The sequence below is a fragment of the Hyaena hyaena genome, unplaced genomic scaffold (assembly GCF_003009895.1).
Source record: "Hyaena hyaena isolate Hyena2069 unplaced genomic scaffold, ASM300989v1 scaffold_52, whole genome shotgun sequence".
Taxonomy (NCBI): domain Eukaryota; kingdom Metazoa; phylum Chordata; class Mammalia; order Carnivora; family Hyaenidae; genus Hyaena; species Hyaena hyaena.
This window is the reverse complement of record NW_024080684.1, coordinates 3204023-3222838: the sequence shown is the minus strand read 5'-3', so window position 1 is coordinate 3222838 and position 18816 is coordinate 3204023. Positions and strand designations below refer to the sequence as shown.

At 42.2% G+C, this 18816-nt stretch overlaps 1 protein-coding gene and 1 non-coding gene across 2 annotated transcripts in view; both read left to right on the top strand.

Annotated features, from left to right (window-relative positions):
- The first annotated feature begins 4757 nt into the window (after window positions 1-4757).
- Window positions 4758-18816, top strand: part of UTRN (utrophin) — a 576845-nt gene continuing 562786 nt past the window's right edge. Inside the window, exons 1-2 of the mRNA XM_039230877.1 lie at window positions 4758-5066; window positions 10328-10387. The gene's annotated coding sequence lies outside the window, so the exon portion shown is untranslated. The remainder of the gene's footprint in view (window positions 5067-10327; window positions 10388-18816) is intronic.
- Window positions 4988-5069, top strand: TRNAL-UAA. Its single transcript has one exon. It is a non-coding gene; the product is annotated as a tRNA-Leu (tRNA).

Here is an 18816-nt window from a genome sequence, read left to right as displayed (position 1 = left end):
GTAAGATTGTCTCTCTGCTTGATGTGAAGCCGGCGGAGACTGAGGATGTAGCCTTTCTTTCTTCACTGCCTCTTCTCGAGGCCATATTTCTTACTAGCCAAAAACACAAAGCAAAATAAATATTCCTAAGGACAAGCGAAAAATTTGAAGTAAAATAACACAAGAAAGTGAGGAAACTAAGAGAAACCAAAATGTTGAAATTAAAATATAAGGGTTACAGTACAAATGTAATGAAAACAATCTGTTAGAAGATCCAGTGATCACATTTAATTATAAAACAAAAATGAAAAGCTACAATATGTAAAGTAAAATAAAAATATGAACACAGATATAAAAAAATTCTCTTTAGTCTTTTATTTCTCCCCTAGATGGGGGTGGTGTCTTCCTTGCCTGAATTTAAAACAGGAATGAATGACTGTACAAAAAGTAACAAATACTGACTACCACACCCTAGGAGCTTACCTCCAGCCAATCACCCTGCTAGATATTTTGCATACATTAATTCACTGAATTCTCACATTTCTCTGAAGTAGACATTATTATTCTCATTTTTTACAGGTAAGGAAACTGAGTCTTGATGAGGTTAAGTATTTTGCCTACACAGCTAGGAAAAAATGAGAATTTGAACTAGGTCTATTGATTCCGCAGTCTAAATAGTACCTTTACATTATGATGTCCTGCTAACTTTTGTTTTATCTAAGGCTCAGAAAAATTGTTGCTATCATAATGACAATCCTTGATTATAGACAAAAAAAGTATTTTGTATTCTGCTTACTATATAGAATATATGTGTACTATATCTCATGAGATTTGGGACTAAAATTTAAATCTGTTAGTACTTAAACGGAAAATCCTGGGGACATCTGGGTGGGTCAATTGGTTAAGTGTCCGACTTAGACTCAAGTCATGATCTCACCGCTCATGGGTTCTGGCCCCACATGGGGCTCTGTGCTGACAGCTCAGAGCCTGGAGCCTGCTTCAGATTCTGTATCCATCTCTCTCTGCCCCTCCTCCACTCATGTTCTGTCTGCCTGTCTCTCTCTCTCTCAAAAATAAATATTAAAAAAAAACCAGAAAATCCTGTCACCAAGAAGAATCTATTCCTAATGATATGACATACCTTAGTTTTTATTATAATAAGTAAGATCAGGCCGTGTGAGAAGGGTGCTTTTAAAAGTGTAATTTGGAACTTCCCGAATTTTATACTCTCATATTTGCAGGTAAGTCTAACTTACACTCACTCATTTCACTTTACAATTATATGTACGGTGGGAAGAGAGGATTTCTGTGGAGCCATGGAGGAGAATTAGGTAGAGAAAAGCAGCATGGGAAAGGCAGGAGAGACACAGAAAGTGGCTTAGCATCAGCAAGGGACAAGCGGTCCCAACTTAGTGTGACTGGGATTTCAATGGTTGTGGAAAGGGGTTTTAACTTTAATGTTTACAATGTGAGTCTGTCTCGGGTAAAAATATTTTCATTCTGAAAAGAGAAAGAGAGAAGTAAGAGTAGAAGCCACAAGTCAGGATTCTGGGGAAAACAGAAAGTAAATGGGTGCACTTGGAAAGTATGAGTAATCCGTTCAAGAAATTAGAACAAATGGGAAAAGGAACTCCAACTTCAATGTTTGCATAGGGCTCAGCAAGATTATTCCTTTAAAATATATATGTAAAAACAGAATATATGCCCATGAATACACCATCAAAGCTAGAAAAGCCAACTTTGGGTAGTCTGTTAGTCATCTATACCTGCATAAAAATAACATAAAACATAGCTGCTTAAAACAATAAATATTTATTATCTTATATAGTTTCTAAGAATCAGGAAATCAGGAGGTTGGCTGGTAGTTCTGGTTCAGGGTCTCTCATAAAGCTGTAGCCAAAATGTTGGCCAGGACTGCAGTTATCAGAAGGTTCGGCTGGGTGGGGGTATCCATTTCCAAGCTCACTCATGTGCGCCTTCAGTACCTTGCTGGCAGCTCTTCACCACGACATGTGTCGTGACAGCTGATTTCCTCCAAAGGGAATGATCTAAGAGAGAGAAACCAAGACAATGGCAGCAGTGACTTTTGAAGACCTAGTCTCTGAGGTTGCATATAAAATCTCTTCTGTTTCATTCTATTTGTTAGAAATGAGTCGATAGATTCAGCCCACACTGAAAGGGAAGGTTAAGCTCCGTGTCTCGAAGGGAAGAGTATCAAAACACATGTGAACATTCTTTTTAAATCATCAAAAAAATGTGTAAAGAATGTCATGGCTTAAATAAACACATGCACAGTGAAACATTTGCCCATAAGAAGTATGTCAAATGCAATTTCCTGAACATGAAACCACTTCAGTGTTGTGAAATTGGTCTTAATATTGTCACTTGCTGTCTAATATTATCAGTTATTACAAACGTCACTGCACAGTGCTTTTGATAGTTTGTTCCGACACTCAAGTGGATATTTGTCATGCCTTCCAGTTGCCAGCATCTTTTGAACACCCTTCTCATGTTTGGGAAACTTCCTCCATTTTAAGGCCTGCTTCCTAAGGTAGAAGCTAGAACTTTCCTTCTTAACCTCTCTTGAGGCTAGGACCTAGGGATGAAACTTGTGTTCCTCCACCCAGAGAGTCCCACCAAGGATGTAAGTTTGGCAAAGGGGCAGCATGGCCCAGAATCCAGTTTCCAGGAAGGCGGAAGGAAAGGATTCCAATGATGGACTCACACCTTGGACGCCTCACCTTGGGATTCTGCTTTCTTGTGTTGGCTTTATTCCCAGACAGCCTGTCTCTGTGTGATGCTCCTGGTGCTCCCTAACCGTATTCCCATTTATTCGTCTCAGACTTTTTAGTAACTATTGCTTCATTTTAAAAAACAAAAAACAAAACCCAAACCTAAACAGTAACATTTTTATTCTGCCCATAGATTCTGTGAGTCAGAAACTGGGAAAGGATACAGTAGGGTTAGCTCATCCCTGTTTCATGATCTGGGTGCCTAGCTGGGAAGATTCAACAGCTAGGTCACTTGATGGTTAGTTGCTGAGATCAACTGAAGGCTCACTCACTTTATTTGCAGCAATTCATACTGACTGTTGGCTGGAAAAACTACATGTGGCTACTTGGGCTTTGTCACAGTATGGTGGCTGGGTTCCCAGAGCAAGCATCGTAAGAGAACAAGGTGAAAGTCCTCAGAAGTCACTTAGCATCACTCTGCCACAGGCGCGTGCTTCCCAGATTGAGTGAGGAAGAACATGGACTCCAGGTACTGATGGTACGGGTGTCAAAATCACAGTGGAGGAAGATAAAGTAACATGTGGGATGGGAGGTCCTGTTTTGGTCCTCTCTTCGAAAATACTATCTGCCACACCTCCAACTCCAATAGCTCAGAGTTATGTGTAACTGACTAGACTAGCTTGTGCTCCAGGCCCATCCTTAAACAGTGGCCACAGAAATTTAATACACTCTCGAAGCTGCAGAAGAGGCATTACTAAGGGGTACCCTATGATGAAAGCAGTTCAGAACTGTTTTATACTTGAGGTCTTTGGGAGGCTAAGTCTGGGGTTAAATGAAAAGATCATTCAAATAGTATACTGCCATGTTCCAGAAGATCATGGAGGATTTGATGGCTAGAATGGTGGTAAGGAAGCTCTGCAATGGCCTTGAGGTGCAGGCTGCATGTCTAAGAGGCCTCTTCTTATATTTGAGTGAGTTTGTAACTGGGCCTCTAAACTTGAAAATGGTGATATAAACACTTGCTATACAGAGTTGTTAAAAACAACAACTCGATAATATATGTAAAGAGCTTACAGCAATGCCAAGTGTTCTGTGGTAAAGTGGGTAGGGGGCAGTTCCACCAGTTGTTACCCTCAGGGGCTCTCGGGGGCAGTCAATATTCTTGACTGGGCCTGAGAGGCGGGGTGGGAGCCTCCCCAGGTCACGGCAAGGTTCCCGGGGAATCCCTGAAGCTCCAGGAGGCGGCAGGGCAACGCGTTTCTACGCCGTGATCTAGCGGGTGCAGAGCCGGGCGGTGAGGTCCCACACAGGTGACTCTGCGCAGGCTCCAGGAAGATAGAAGTTCTCGGTCAAAGACGGCTGCCTGCAGTGTGGGAACGAGGCTGTGCCTGCCAGACCGTGCTCGGCTCCCAGGCTCGCCGACGCTCCGGAACACCTGAGCCGTGGCTCTGGGGTAGTTTCGAGGTCTTGGGGTGGGGTTGGGGAATGCAATGGCCGTCCTGGTAAAGGAGGACACACCGACTCTCCGGTGCACAGGACGGAGGGCGAGCCCTGAAGAGTGAGGAGCACACACGTTTCAGGTGCCCGGGTGGGTCGGGGGAACAGCGGAGGGCCCTCACTGCCTGTGAGGGGGTGCAGCGGCGGTGGTGCCCGCAGCCAGCGGGGAGGGCCACTTGTGCCACCCCCCCACCCACCCCCCCCCGCATGTGGTACAGACACAAATTTCTACAAAACTTCCTTCCTGTGTGACACGTTAAGAAGAAAAGCGGCCCAAAAGCACAGGGGCCCGAGAACTCTCCCGCTGCCCGTGCAACTCACTCCCTGAAGTTTACTCTATTTGGAATGAAACAGACGAGAGGCCCCCCTGAGGGCTCCGTCCGCGCCGCGCCAGCCTCCCGCACCTCCAACAGCGCGCGCCCAGGAATTCGGAAGTTTACTGGTGTGTTTGTTTCCCGCGCCCGCGCACCTCGAAACCGAAAGCGCCGCTGGCTGCGCCCGAGTGCTGCTCGGAGCCACCCGCCGAGCGTCCCCGCCGCCCGCGCGCCGAGCTCGGTTGCAGTTGCCCTCCCTGCCGTGGCGGGCCGGGGGCAACAGTGAGCTGCGGCGGCGGCGGCGGCGGCGGCGGGAAACCGAGGCTCTGGCGGGGAGGTCGCTCCAGCCCGCGGTGGGAAAACCGGGAAAACAGCGGCGAGATCTCCTCAGAAATTCTTGCGGGAGGGTCTGAGGACGGTGGAATACGGCTTGTAGGAAGAGTGAACTGCAGACCGTTCGCCTGTACCAGGATGGCCGAGTGGTTAAGGCGTTGGACTTAAGATCCAATGGACAATGTCCGCGTGGGTTCGAACCCCACTCCTGGTAGATATTTACTTTTCCGGTTTTTTTACCTTAAAATTTTTATTTCTGTTTCAAATACACATTTCGCTGAGCACAACACTCTGGGGCCCAAGAATTCCGGCTGGGGGAGACGCACCCGCGTCCCACGTCCCCCCAACACGCACAGCGCTCCGCTCCGCTTCGCTTCCCGCGGGCGGGGAGACCACTCGGCGCGCGGGCTGGACGCGGGCGGGGAAGCCGGATGGGGCCGCAGGGCGTCTCCACCGCCCGGGCTGCGCGGCCGAGGCGGGGTCGGGGCTCGGGGCTCGGCCGCGCAGCCGGGCCCCGCTTCCCCGCGGCAGAGCCCGGGCGGGCCGGGCGCCTCTGGTCGGAGAGCGTAGTTAGAAAGCCGCCTCCGCCGAAAAGTCAAGGCTAAATCCCCATCTTTTTCCTTTTCGCCAAAACGAATGGCGTGAGCACAGTTCTTCCATTAGCTTCTTGAAGGCGGAGACGGTAGGCACCACAGCTCTAAAATGGACTCTAGCCGCCGTCCGGCTTAGAATTTTAAAATACCAATGGCATGGTCTCGTTGTTTTCTTCCTTCCTTTGTTCCTTTTTTTTTTTTTTTAAATACTTTTTAAAATATGAAAGTAATCTAAGACCTAGAGAAAAAAGTTGCAACTACAACAGGGCAAAGAACAGTTTAAAAAACTCATTGGCAAGTAAGATACCGACTAGATGTTCCAATACAACCATCAACATCAGGAAATTAATGTTGATAATTTATTACTTCTAGTCCCTAAACCTCCTTTAATCACCAGTTGTAGTTTATAGTAAATTCTCCTGTTCAGAATAATGTGTTGAATTTACTTGTCACATCTCCCTGGGCTTCTTGACTCTGTAACAATTCCTCAGTGTCTCCTGACTGTCATGATCTCGACACTTCTGAAGATGACAGGCCAATCACTGTGGAGAATGTCCCTTTGTCAGTTGGGTTTGTCTGATGAGATTCAGGTTGTGCTTCTGTAGCAAGAGTATCGCAGAAGTGAGGCGGTGTTCACACCGCTTCCGCTCTGGGGGAGTGATTTTGATGTGTCCTGTTAACTGAACTTAATTGTCTTGATTAAGCTTCTCTGCCAACCTTCACCACCATAAATTCACTCTTTCCCCCCTTTGTAATGAATCCATATTTTGGGGGAAATGTTTTGAAGCTATATAAATATCCTATTACTCATCAAACTTTCCATTTGATTCAGTTATTTATGGAATCATAAGTAATGTAAGTATGCATTCATGGTGCATACTATTTTAATAAATGGTTACGATCCATTCTATATTTGTTCGATGCTCAAAGTGTCCCAGATTTGGCCAGTGGGAATCCATTGGAGCTAATTTTTAACATGTCTCCATCATTCTTTAGCACTTACGTACTTCCTAGTCCAAAATATTCCATGTATTTCTGTGACACAGCCCTAGAGTCAGCCATTTTCAAAAGATCTCTGGTTCTCTTTAGCAGGAGAAAGGTCCTTAGAAACTAAGATCTTAGTGCTAGACACGCTCATTCTTTTGATGTGTTACTGTTCCCAGGTCCTCTGAGTAGACAGAATTAGGAAGTATGTGTGTATACACATCTGTATTTGTCTATTTACATCCAGGAGGAGTTTATACCAGTACCTCCAATTCTGATGCAACGTTACAGATTTTGTTTTAGTTTTTCATCCATATTTGTAATTCCCTAAACGTGCCACCTGCCAATGTAAAGTTTACCTTGCTTGAGCCTATCTAACAGCTTTAGAATGGAATTGTTCAAGAAGGGAAGGGAAGGAAAGAGGAAAAGAGTGTCTAAGTAGTTTGGAAAAGAGCTTCCTGCCAGCATCTGAGAACTGGCTATAAACCAGTCACTGGTAGACACTTGGGATGTGCAGATAAATAACTCCGTGTCTGTCTCAAGGAGCTCAGTGAGTGAGTGAGAGAGAGATTTTAATGAATCGCATTTATAATGAGAAAACATGAATTATGTCCGTGATGCTAAAGGAGCAGTGTGGGAAGCCCTAACTCTTTCCCAGAGAGTCACAGCTTTAGTTGAAGGAAGAGAAGTAGGACTCTGGGAGGGAGAGAAAGAGGTACAGGTGGGGAAGCCATCTTGAAACCATGCTAAGTATGGTCTCTGCAGTCCACTGAAGAATTTGAAACAAGAGGCAACCTGATTAGTGTTGTTTTGGCAGTATCTCTATCAACATGGAAAGTCTTGGTCCATCTATATAGATTTGGGAGAGGGGAGCATACTGGAAGGAAATATTTTTGGGTGAAACTTATTTATTTCAATCAATAGTTCAACTGAGCTCAACCTACCTCTTTCTTCCACCATAAAGGCCAAGCAAGAGGAAAAACTATATTGATTTGAAACCTTTCCAGCCTGAACATAGGGACCTGTGCTAATTTACGGGTTTGTATTACTATGTTCAAGTGTAAATATAGAACAGTACTAGCAAGAATAGGCAAAAAACACTGTGGAGTTTTACTTTGCTTCTTTAAAACTTTATTGTAAATCAGGCTTCTGGTTTGTATTAACCAGTTACCATGCATTAGCTGATATGGTCAAACAAACAAACAAACAAACAAACATTCATGAGTATTCTTCTTGCGATTGCTGAGATCCTGCCAGATTACTCCGAGATGCCACAAAGATGGATGAAAGGAGGTTGGAAGACTGCTGGTCTAAAACAAGAGAATGTATCAGATAGATCCTAGCACACCGAATTACAAGTTTTCTACTGATTAGTTGTATGGCCTACTTAGCCATAATCTTTACGTGCCAATTTAGATGAGACCTTTTGCTTTACTATTTTCTTCTCTACAAAATGTTTTATCACTGGGTTTCTCTGATTAGCAGGATTCTCTAACTGAATTTGAAAAGTGTTAATGTTTATTTATTTATTTTGGGGGGGGAGGAGCGGCGGGAGGGGGAGAGAGAGAATCCCAAGCAGGCCCAACTTGGGACTCGATCTCATGAGCCATGAGATCATGGCCTGAGCCAAAATCAAGAGTCGGACACCTAACCAACTGAGCCATCCAGGAGCCCCACTAGCTGACTTTTGATTTAATGGAGCAAACATTAAGAATATAATTCAGTTTATAAAAGTTCAAATCATGTGGTGACTCAGTAGAAAGAACCTAGGTTTTGGGGTAAGACAGGTTTGCCAGTTTTCTCAGGTTACTAGTCTTCCTTTTCTCATTCACAAATGGGAAAAATATTTACCCCCACTGAGTGGTTGTAATGCTGAATGAACTATCATAATGCCTTCTTAATGATAATAATCATAATGAGTATTATTAATAATATTACTAATGTTAGTTAATATTGTTCTCATAATATTGCCTTCTCACAAAAGTAGGTGTTTCAAATCTCATAGTTGTCTTCCCTTTTCTGGACCCTTCCACTGTGGGGGGTACAGAAGAAATACATTGTGCAAGTTGAACGGAATCTTACTTGCATGTAACCACCACTTTGCAATTTTTCAAAACAGTTTTACATTCACAATCTCCTTTGACAGACAAGATCATACAAGACTCATTGTACCTACGTGGTAGATACAATTATACACTAGCTTCCTCAATAGAAGTAAAGAGTAATGTTTTCTTTCACTCAAAATTACATATATAGAATCAAAGAACATCTGTAGCTCTTAAAAATTGAAATCCTGTCCTACAATGTAGCAGAATCTTTACTTTCCTTTGGAACATAGACTTATTATATTAGACTTTTTTTTTTAATTCTTAAAAGACTTTGTCTTTAAATTTGCAACCATTTGTAAATTTACCACCAGTAAGCCTAGACTGATTTTCCAATAATTATTTTAATAATGAGAAATTAAGTCACTATTTAATTGGGGTTATAAATTAAGAACATGGATTTGTAAGCATTCTTTTTGTTGGTTTGAGCTAGTGCAACTTACTCAAAACTGATTATTTCCTGTTGGGCTTTACACAGAACTCTGGAAGACTGTTGCCAATACATTTAAACAGTGACACCTACTGGTTAATTTGAGGCACATTTATGTGTTAAATTCTGTCTGCCTTCTCGTTCCACAGTCACTATATTTAGGAGCACATTAAGGCTATGTGTAACCCAGCCAGTATTCTGATTTTCCTTTTTCTCTTTCAATCATTGATATTAAATCTTCCACTGAAAAGATTCCCGAATCACTGACACAATTTGCATGAGCCATAATTTTAATTGTACAAATAGGGCCTTTTTCTTATCATATCCATCATCTTTATTTCCATATAATTTTTATTTTCAAACTCAGAAACTATGAAGTTGAAGAGGAATAGAGATTTGGGTTAGCCACTAACTTCAAAACACAGAAGTCACGCCCAATTTGAGAAATCCTGAACAAGGAGCTTTCTTTGTCCTTCGTACCAAGTTGGTATTTAGAGATCTTAATTATTCCTTTTGTGTCACATTTTGCTTTTAGATACAATTGCAGCTAATTAATGAACAAGGTGAATGCACATCACACATTTGCTAATTGCTCAAATGAGATAAATGACAATGCCTTGAGTTTTCATGAGTCTGTTCAGTTACAAAGATGCCATGTAAGAGTCAGGGAACATAATTCCAGGCTCTTTGGATCTACACTACTGCTGGATAGAAGGCCACACACACACACACACACACACACACACACACACAGATACACACACACCATCTTCTTTATCCATTCATCAGTTAATGGCATTTGAGTTCTTTCCATAATTTGGCTATTGCTGATAGCCCTACTACAAACATTGGGGTGCATGTGGCCCTTTGAAACAGCACTCCTATATAGGATATGTGTTTTAAAATGTACCCAGGATTTGTTTTAATCAAGTATGGTAAGACACACAGACACAGAAATGACTGACATAAGGGAATAATTTCTGATACTCACAAATCCCTAGAAACAAGAGTCATGGCACGCCATGTAGGTAGGTCAAGGAGCAGAGGAAACAAGGGAAAGCCTGGGCAAACACGTTTATTGTGGTTTTTACAGGAGGGCATTCATGAGGCTGGGTAAGCAGGCTTAGGATTGGCTAGTTTGAATAATGTTAGCAGGCTCTAAAGTTGTAGGGAATGTTATGAGTTGTACGGTATCTCTAGGAATTAGCTAACCCTGGGAGGGGCAGTTCCTCCTTGGTCAGCAAGGTCCCAGATGCCAGAATGTCAGAAATAACATAAAGGAAAATATAGTTAATTTAGTATGGGTTTGGGAATTCTCACATCTCCTTTCTTCTCTTATGTTTTCTTAATTCTTTTGCAGCTAGGTCATTCTTATCTGGTTAGAAGAATCAGGATCCAGAAGCCCAAAAGAGGCAAACATGTAAGTGGTTTTTGAGTCATTTCCATTTGAATATGGCTATACAATATACTTGTGCAAATCATATCTCAAATTTATCTTTGGGTTGATGTTGTCTTTTAAGCCATTTTGTTCATGGCAATAGTATAGTAACACTCATAGTTACTGAAAAAGGTAGCTTTTTAAATTGCATTGAAAAGATGAATCATTAAGTTGAATATCTGTTTCAGATCTACAGTCTCCTTTGTACATAAACACAGAAGTTTGTGTGCCCATGAAATACACAGCTTAGGTCTAAGAGGCAACACAGAACCATGGATAGAAGTCAGCCAGCCCAAGTTTCAATCCCAGCTCCAACCCTGAATAGCAATGTGACTTTGGAGTGGTTATTTAGCTTCTCCAAGTCTTGGGTTTTTCTAATCTGTAAAATGGGGGTGATGAGGGAAATACAAATCAAAACCACACTGAGATACCACCTCATGCCTGTCAGAGTGGCTAAAATGAGCCAATCAGAGAACTCTAGATGCTGGCGAGGATGTGGAGAAACGGGCACCTGCCTACACTGTTGGTGGGAATGTAAGCTGGTGCAGCCCCTCTGGAAAACAGTGTGGAGGTTCCTAAAAAAATTAACAATAGAACTCCCCTATGACCCAGCAATAGCACTGCTAGGAATTTACCCAAGGGATACAGAAATGCTGAGGCATAGGAGCACATGTACCCCAATGTTCATAGCAGCACTCTCAACAATAGCCAAAACATGGAAAGAGCCTAAGTGTCCATCAACGGACGAATGGATCAAGAAGATGTGGTTTATCTATACCATGGAATATTACATGGCAATGAGAAAGAATGAAATCTGGCCATGTGTAGCAACATGAATGGACCTTGAGGGTGTTATGCTGAGTGAAATAAGTCAGGCAGAGAAGGACAAATATCATATGTTTGCACATACAGGAGGATTAGGAGGAACTTAACAGAGGACCATGGGGGAGAAGAAGGGGGGAAATGGTGGGGGAAAGGGAGGGAGGCAAACCATGAGAGACTCTTGAATGCTGAGAACAAACTGAGGACTGATGGGTGTGGGGGGGGAGGGGGGAGATGGGCATGGAGGAGGGCACTTGTGGGGATGAGCACTGGGTGTTATATGGAAACCAACTTGACAATAAACTATTTGTAAAAAAAAAAAAAAGAAAAGAAAATAAAGCTGATGTCACTGTAAGAAAAAAAGGGGGTGATGATAGAAGTACCTATCAAATGATGTCTTGTGAGAGTTAGAAGTACCATTGACAAAATGCTTAGAAGTTGCTTGGCATTTGGATGATCTGTAGATTAAACTATTGCTATACTTTAGTGATTCTTACAAAGTGTACCCATGGATTGATTCTAAGACCAGTTTTGCCACAAAGGTAGAAGTTATTCCTGGAATTGATTCTGTTATATATACATTGTATTGTGGTGCCTGGGTGGCTCAGTTGGTTAAGCGTCCAACTTCAGCTCAGGTCATGATCTCATGGTTTGTGGGTTCGAGCCCTGAGTCCGGCTCTGTGCTGACTGCCAGCTCAGAGCCTAGAGCCTGCTTTGGATTCTGTGACCCCCTCTCTCTTTGACCCTTGCCTGTTCATGCTGTCTCTATCCCTCTCTCTCTCTCTCAAAAAAAAAAATACATTGTATTTGCCATAGCAGTTGTAGCAGAGTGAGATCCTTAGCAAAAGATACAGTTTTTAAAAGACATGAAATTTGGGGAGGGGCATAGAGGCATAGATTGCATTTTTCTGATTTGTTCATTAAACTTTTTTTCATTTAAAAGTCTTTAAATGCGTACCTTCCCATCATCAACAATCTTTTCTTAAAATGAGTAGGCCCTTGAATAATTTTTATGTTCAAAAAATAGCAGAGTTCTAACCTCTAACTTTTCAAATTCAAGATAAGTGAGCTTATTGTTTTCCCCTGGGTGTCACACCCACTGGGTTAGTCACAAACAGCTATATTAAGGATGTTGTTCACATTTTTTAAACCCTAGCATTCTGGCCCACCCTGCCCTGCTTCGGTTTTAAATGCAACTTGACTTAATTTTTTTTTTAATTTCGCATAAAGAAAAAATAAAGACTCTTATTACTCGGAAGATATTTAGAACAATACGTAATGTCATGCTTTTAAGTGTGGTAAAGTGTTTCATCCAATGTAGACTGGCCTTGGAGCCTGCGATTATGTAGAAGAACCCTTTTACTATGACTCAGTGTGAGGCCCAATTCTATTAGTGTGCTACAAAGAACAAAGTGTAGAAAGAGTCATGGGACCAAAATGAAATTTTAAAGTGGCCTAATGAGTTGAAATGACCTCAGTTATATGCTAATTGAATCAATTAGCCAACTTCTTTAATGCTGATTTTATTCTCCTGTGAGGAATCCTCAGCCTGAAGTAAGAAGGGGATGAACCTGGGTAATTGGACCGTGAAGCTCCTTGGATAGATCTGGAGTAAAGAGGATGTTTCCCACTGGGTTTTTCTGTTCTGCCTCTACATCTCTGCACCATAAGCCAGTCTAATGCCTGCTTCGAGAATATACAGCCACTGCTGCCTTTTACCCATGTTTTCAAAATGTCTAGGAAAGTCTTAGAGAGAAACACCAGCACTGAAGGTGGGCAATCTCTAGTTCCAACTGAACAATTCATTCATTCACTCATTCATTCAGTATTTTTTAAGTGACTGAAATGGGCAATGCTATGCTGGTTGCTTAGATATGGCAATGAATAAGAAAAACAAACAACTGATCATAATGTTAATACTTTCACAGTCGTCGTTTTCTGCTGGAAGTGTGGGGCATAGTTTGGAGGAGGAGGAAAGAAGCAAAGGCCTTTCATAGAACAGATAGATTGTGAATGGACAGTAGCCATCTCGCCATCACTTGGGGAGAGACTGGACTCAGTGCACAGAAAAAGAAAGTGTGAGACAGAGGGAGAAAGGGAGGGAAAGGAAGGGGGGGAGGAAGAAAGAGAGAAAGAAAGAGAGAGAGAGAGAGAGAAAGAGGAGAAAGGGAGAAAGGGAGAAAGAAGAGAAGAGAAAGAGAGAGAGCCGCCAAGACCTCACCCAAATTCCAGGATCCAGTCGTTCTGGTATCAACTCCACCCTTGTATTTCCAAGTTAAGACAATAAATTCCTCTTTTGTGTGTGGCTTCTTATCTGAAGCTAAAAGAATTTTGTCCCGAATAACATAGCTTTGGTGAGTATTGGTATAAGGTTGAGTATCTTCTTGAATGTCAAAGGAGTTAAAAAAGACTGTTACATTTCAGAAGGGGAACAAGTGATGGCTTTATGAGGTTTAATTATGGGCTTGTTGAATGTTAGAGTTGGAAGGGATTTATTTAGATAAAGCTTCCAATAAAGCAGAAGTAACCCACTGACTACTCCTGGCAGAGGTGAACTTGTCTCTAAACTAGTGGTCATTAATAGTGATACTTACCTCGGGAAGCATCCTGGAAGAATGTGGGGCACTTGGGGCTTGCTGCAATAATTTGGAGGGTGGTTATTGCCATTAGGGAGGGACAGGGATGTCGGGCCCGCTGCAGTGTATGGGAGTCCCACGTAATAAAGAATTCTCCTTCATCCTGCAAGAGTTTAGATTGTCCAGCTCGATATTCCCATAGGCTAAAAGCCTGTTTGTCTAAACCCACAGCCTAACTGCATTTTTTTTGTTTTAAACACAAAATATTTTTGCAAGCTTTCAGTATGCAGTGAATTTTCTACAGCTCCCATGTAGATCAAGGAAAAATTGGACTTCATTTTATTCAGAATTTCATCAAGAGCTAGTTTCCATGTTAGAAAACTCACGTCACTCACAGCTGCAGCACTATTTGAGTATTTGGTATTTGACTCACTGTTTCAACGCACCTGCACCAGCATACATTTGTTGCCGTGGTATTCCTGACGATTCGATGGGCTCTGTATTCTCTGGTCATGCTGTAGCACTTACATATTGAGCTATCCTGTAGAACCAGATGTCTTCAACCTTCTCACTCATCAAGCTGGGCCTTTCATCCAACTCTGGCTCATTTGTTCTTTTGCTGAGATAGGCACAGCCTGCCCGCTCGTGCCTCTTCTTGAAACATCTGCTTCCCACATTCTTCTGAGGCCAAGTGGGCAGGATTACATCACCCCAGCCTCCCTGCATCAGCTCACCCAGCCAGAGCTGGGTACCTGACTCAACAGGGCCAATTACGTTCACTCGCAACAATTTGCAGGCCTACATAGGCCCGTTTTCTGCTCTGTCCACAGAGAAGCAAGGCAATCCGATGTGCAGAGAGAGAAAAGGACGAAGTAACTGCAGAGAAAAGCAGAGATGAGTGACCATGTGGCCAAAGAGAGAAAAAGGCACCAGTGAGCGGCTGCCTGGGTCCCCAGTACATTTCCTGATGCAAGTTTCTGACTTCAGGAAGCCTAGCTGAGAGCTCTTCTGCCTGTTTTGTGCTGGAATGATTCCTGACACAAAGATTGCCTTTCACCTGGTCATATCAATGCACCAACTCTTTAAGACCTGAGAGTCACGTAGAGTGAGCCTTGAGCTACTCTAAGGTTTAAATTTCTCCTCTAACACTTTGCTAGTTCATGTGTCTCATTTGAACTTATGTAATTGATTTCTAAAAACTTTTATTTGAAATTATTTAAGACTTTCTGAAAAGCTGTAGAAACAATGCCTCCTTCACTCAGATTCCCCCAAATGTTAACATTTTACCACATTTGTCTCATCTCTCTTTTTCCCATTGTCATTCTCTCTAATTCTCTGAATCATTTGAGAGTAAGTTATAGATATGATGCCCGTGACTCCTGCATGTTTCCCAAAGTAAAAGGATCCTCTCCTGTATTACTACATGTAATTATTAAATTAGGATACTGATATCAATATAATATTACCACCCAATAAACACATCCCATTCAAATTTTGTTGATTTCTTCAATAGCATCCTTAATAAGCACCCTTCCTTTTTGGTTCATGCCTCTATTCGAGCCTCTTCAATCTCGATAATTCTTTGGTCTTTTTTTGACCTTTGTGACCTTGACTCTTTTGAAGGTACACATCAGTTACTTTGATAGAATTCTCCCCAATTTATATTTGTCTTCTATTTCCTTATGATTAGATCCCAGTGGTTAACTTTTGAAAGGAATGCCATGAACGCAATGCCATGTTCTTAGTACATCGTATCAGGAGGCACATGATGTCAATTTGTCCTATTTCTGCTGATATTGACTTTTACAACTTAGATAAAATGATGCTGGACAGATTTCTCCACTGTAAAGTTAATTACTAAGTATTTTTTACTTCCACCCACTAGTATTAACCTCCATCGATTTTTGTCTGAAACAATTATTACTATGATTTTTGCCAAATGATGATTTTTTTTCTATGTCCATCAATCTTTCCTCATTTCTTAGGTTAGCAATCTACTATCAGGCAGTCTTTTCTCTTCTTCCTCACATATTAATTCAATTACTCAATATAAGCTCATGGATTCCTATTTTATTCAATTGGTTATAACCCATACAATCACTAAAATTTGGCCAATGGAGCCCCTTTCAAGCTGGTCATTTCTTCTCTCAGACTCTCACCATACATACCAGCCAAGTGGGTCTTGTCCACTTCCTCTGGTTGTGCTGACCTGATACCATCCTCAACCATGTACCATCCTCCTATGCCAAGTAGCTATGAATCTAAATGCTGAACTTGACACAGCTATTATTGGACTTCACTTCAGCTACTTTTTTTAGTTTTTTTTTTTAATTTTTAATGTTTTATTTATTTCTGAGAGAGAGAGACAGCGTGAGCAGGGGGAGGGTCAGAGAGAGAGGGAAACGCAGAATCCAAAGCAGCCCCCAGGCTCTGAGCTAGCTGTCAGTGCAGAGCCTGACACGGGGCTTGAACCCATGAACCGTGAGATCATGACCTGAACCGAAGTTGGACGCCCAACTGACTGAGCCACCCAGGCGCCCCTACTTTCTTAGGTTATTGAGACCATTTTGGAATTTTGATTCTGTCACCCGTGCATTCTCTGTCCCTCCTACTGTTAAGCTACCCAAGCTTTTAATATGTTTTTATTCAAGGTGTTGATAAAATCTTGAATACAATAGGGCCCAAGACTTTCCTGCTATCGGAGATACTTTTTTTTTTTCAGGTAGAATTACTACATTAATACATACTTTTTATATGTTGTTGGTCAACCCGCTCCAAACTTATGCATAATGACTATCCATTTTGCATTTATTCACTGCGACCACAAGCATATCTTGAGATTTTTTTTCTAATAGTGTGCCAAACTTAAAATGCGTTCTGTCTACACAAACTGTAGTGAGCTTATAAAAAATAAAATTATGTTAGTTTGACCTAAGATGTAATAAATGAACCCATGCTGGCTTTTACTGCTCATTGCCTTCTTATCAGAGGGGTCAAGTAACTTGCTCAAAGTATAGCTAAGTGAAGACCTGGAATTTGAACCCAGCCTGGGATATCTCTAAAGCTTTGCTTTTTTCACAGTGCCTCCATTGGTTTACCTGGAGATAGAGAAGGACTTCCTCTTTCTGTTTTGACATTTTATGTTACTTTAATGAGACATCGTCAGAGCACAAGTCTGGGCACTTAGGTGTGCTGAAGGGCAAGACAAAGGTTAACCTGGTAGCGCCCAGGAGTTACCTCTGCCTCATTTGTCTTCACGGTTTCTTGAATCCCTTCCCCAGATGTCCTAATGCATTGCCCACTTGATGTATACATTGAAACCTAATTTAGAAAAGCAGGTGTGAGTCTCTTTGATTAAGAGCAAAGCATTTCTAAAACACAATTATGAAATTAAATCATTTGTACATGTGCAATATTTGCCCAACATAATTTTATCTCTCCGAACATCAGTATTTCAAATATTATGGGTTTAGGTGCAGCTTTTCAGTTCTGGGAAAGTTAAGAATTTTGTTGTTGTTTTCTTCTTTTTTAACCCCTTTAATCTAAATTTCACAAAGGCCATGAAAAGCATACCCACGTACCCAGTGAAGGTGGCTTTGCTAGACAAAGAAAGAAGAGGAAACAAAAATCTCCTTAAGTGCTAGGAATGGTCTATTAAGGCTGTTTTGCTGGATTTGGTGGATGTTGTGTGCAAAGATCACATTCTTGCTGGTGTGGTCGCGTTGAAGGGATAAGAACACAGAAAGAGGAAAGATTCTGAACAAAGGAAGATTTAAGTTCACTAGCAGGGAGAAGAATCCCCACAGAGGAGTCTGTAAATTCAAGAGAAGTGGTGGGAGTCCTCATTTCAATACTTAGAGATGAACTGCACAAAATAACAGAGGCACTTCTGTAGGAAACAATACCAAGCCTGCCGCCACTCAGACAAGTCCGCCCACCAGGATTTGGCCACTTATGGTTCTACAGCTCTCTAAGCTTCTGGGATAAGGGCTCCCTGCCTACCACCTCTCAGGAAAATGGCCCACAGGCTCCGAAGTCCTTGTGGTGATGGGATGCTCATCCACCCTGTGATTCACCTGAAGCTGAGTGAGCATGAGGACCCTTGAACAGAACCCTGCAAGCTCACTGATTTTTTTAAAAAATATTTTTATTTATTTCTAGGAGAGAGAGAGAGAGAGAGAGATAGCGTGAGCAGGAGAGGGTCAGAGAGAGAGGGAGACACAGACTCTGAAATAGGCTCCAGGCTCTGAGCTGGCAGTCAGCACAGAGCCCGAGGTGGGGCTCAAACCCACGAACCGCGAGATCATGACCTAAGTGAAAGTCGGACGTTTGACCCACTAAGCCACCCAGGCGCCCCATGCTCACTGATTTTTTAACATACAAATGTCTTTTTCTCACTACAGAATCTTCCTGAAGAAGTAACATTTCCATCACCTGTTGTCATCAAATAAATCTAGATATTTTCTCTTGGCTTTATTCATTGTTTGAACACAATATTGTTGAGACTTCTGGCTGCCTGCCCCCCTCCATCTATTCTCCACTGCACTCATAGTAATTGAAGCACAATGTTTGACAGGACACAGAACTGCCTGGAATAAAGACCATATTGTACAGCTTTTCTCTTAGCTGCAAGCAGCAATGTAGGATTTGGCCAGTGACATAGATAGAAGTGCTACTGGAAAACTTCCGGGAAACATCCTTAAAGGACTATGTGAGCATGCCCTTTGTCTGCTCCTGAGAATACGGATGTGATAACCGGTCACATTGGATCACAGGGAAGGAGGCCACAGTCTGGGGTTGGAAGAAAAGAAAACTAAAAAGAGCTTTTTCCTGAGGTCTTAGTAAAGCAAAGCTACCATCCCAGCTCAGGACTACCAAACTTCAGGCATCCACAAAGACTGAAATAAACCATTATTTGGGGGGGGGGGGTGTTCTTTTATCTGCAGCCACGAGTGCTACCTGTTAATAGCACAAATTAGTATAAATATTAATATTAGTATAAGAAATACAAGA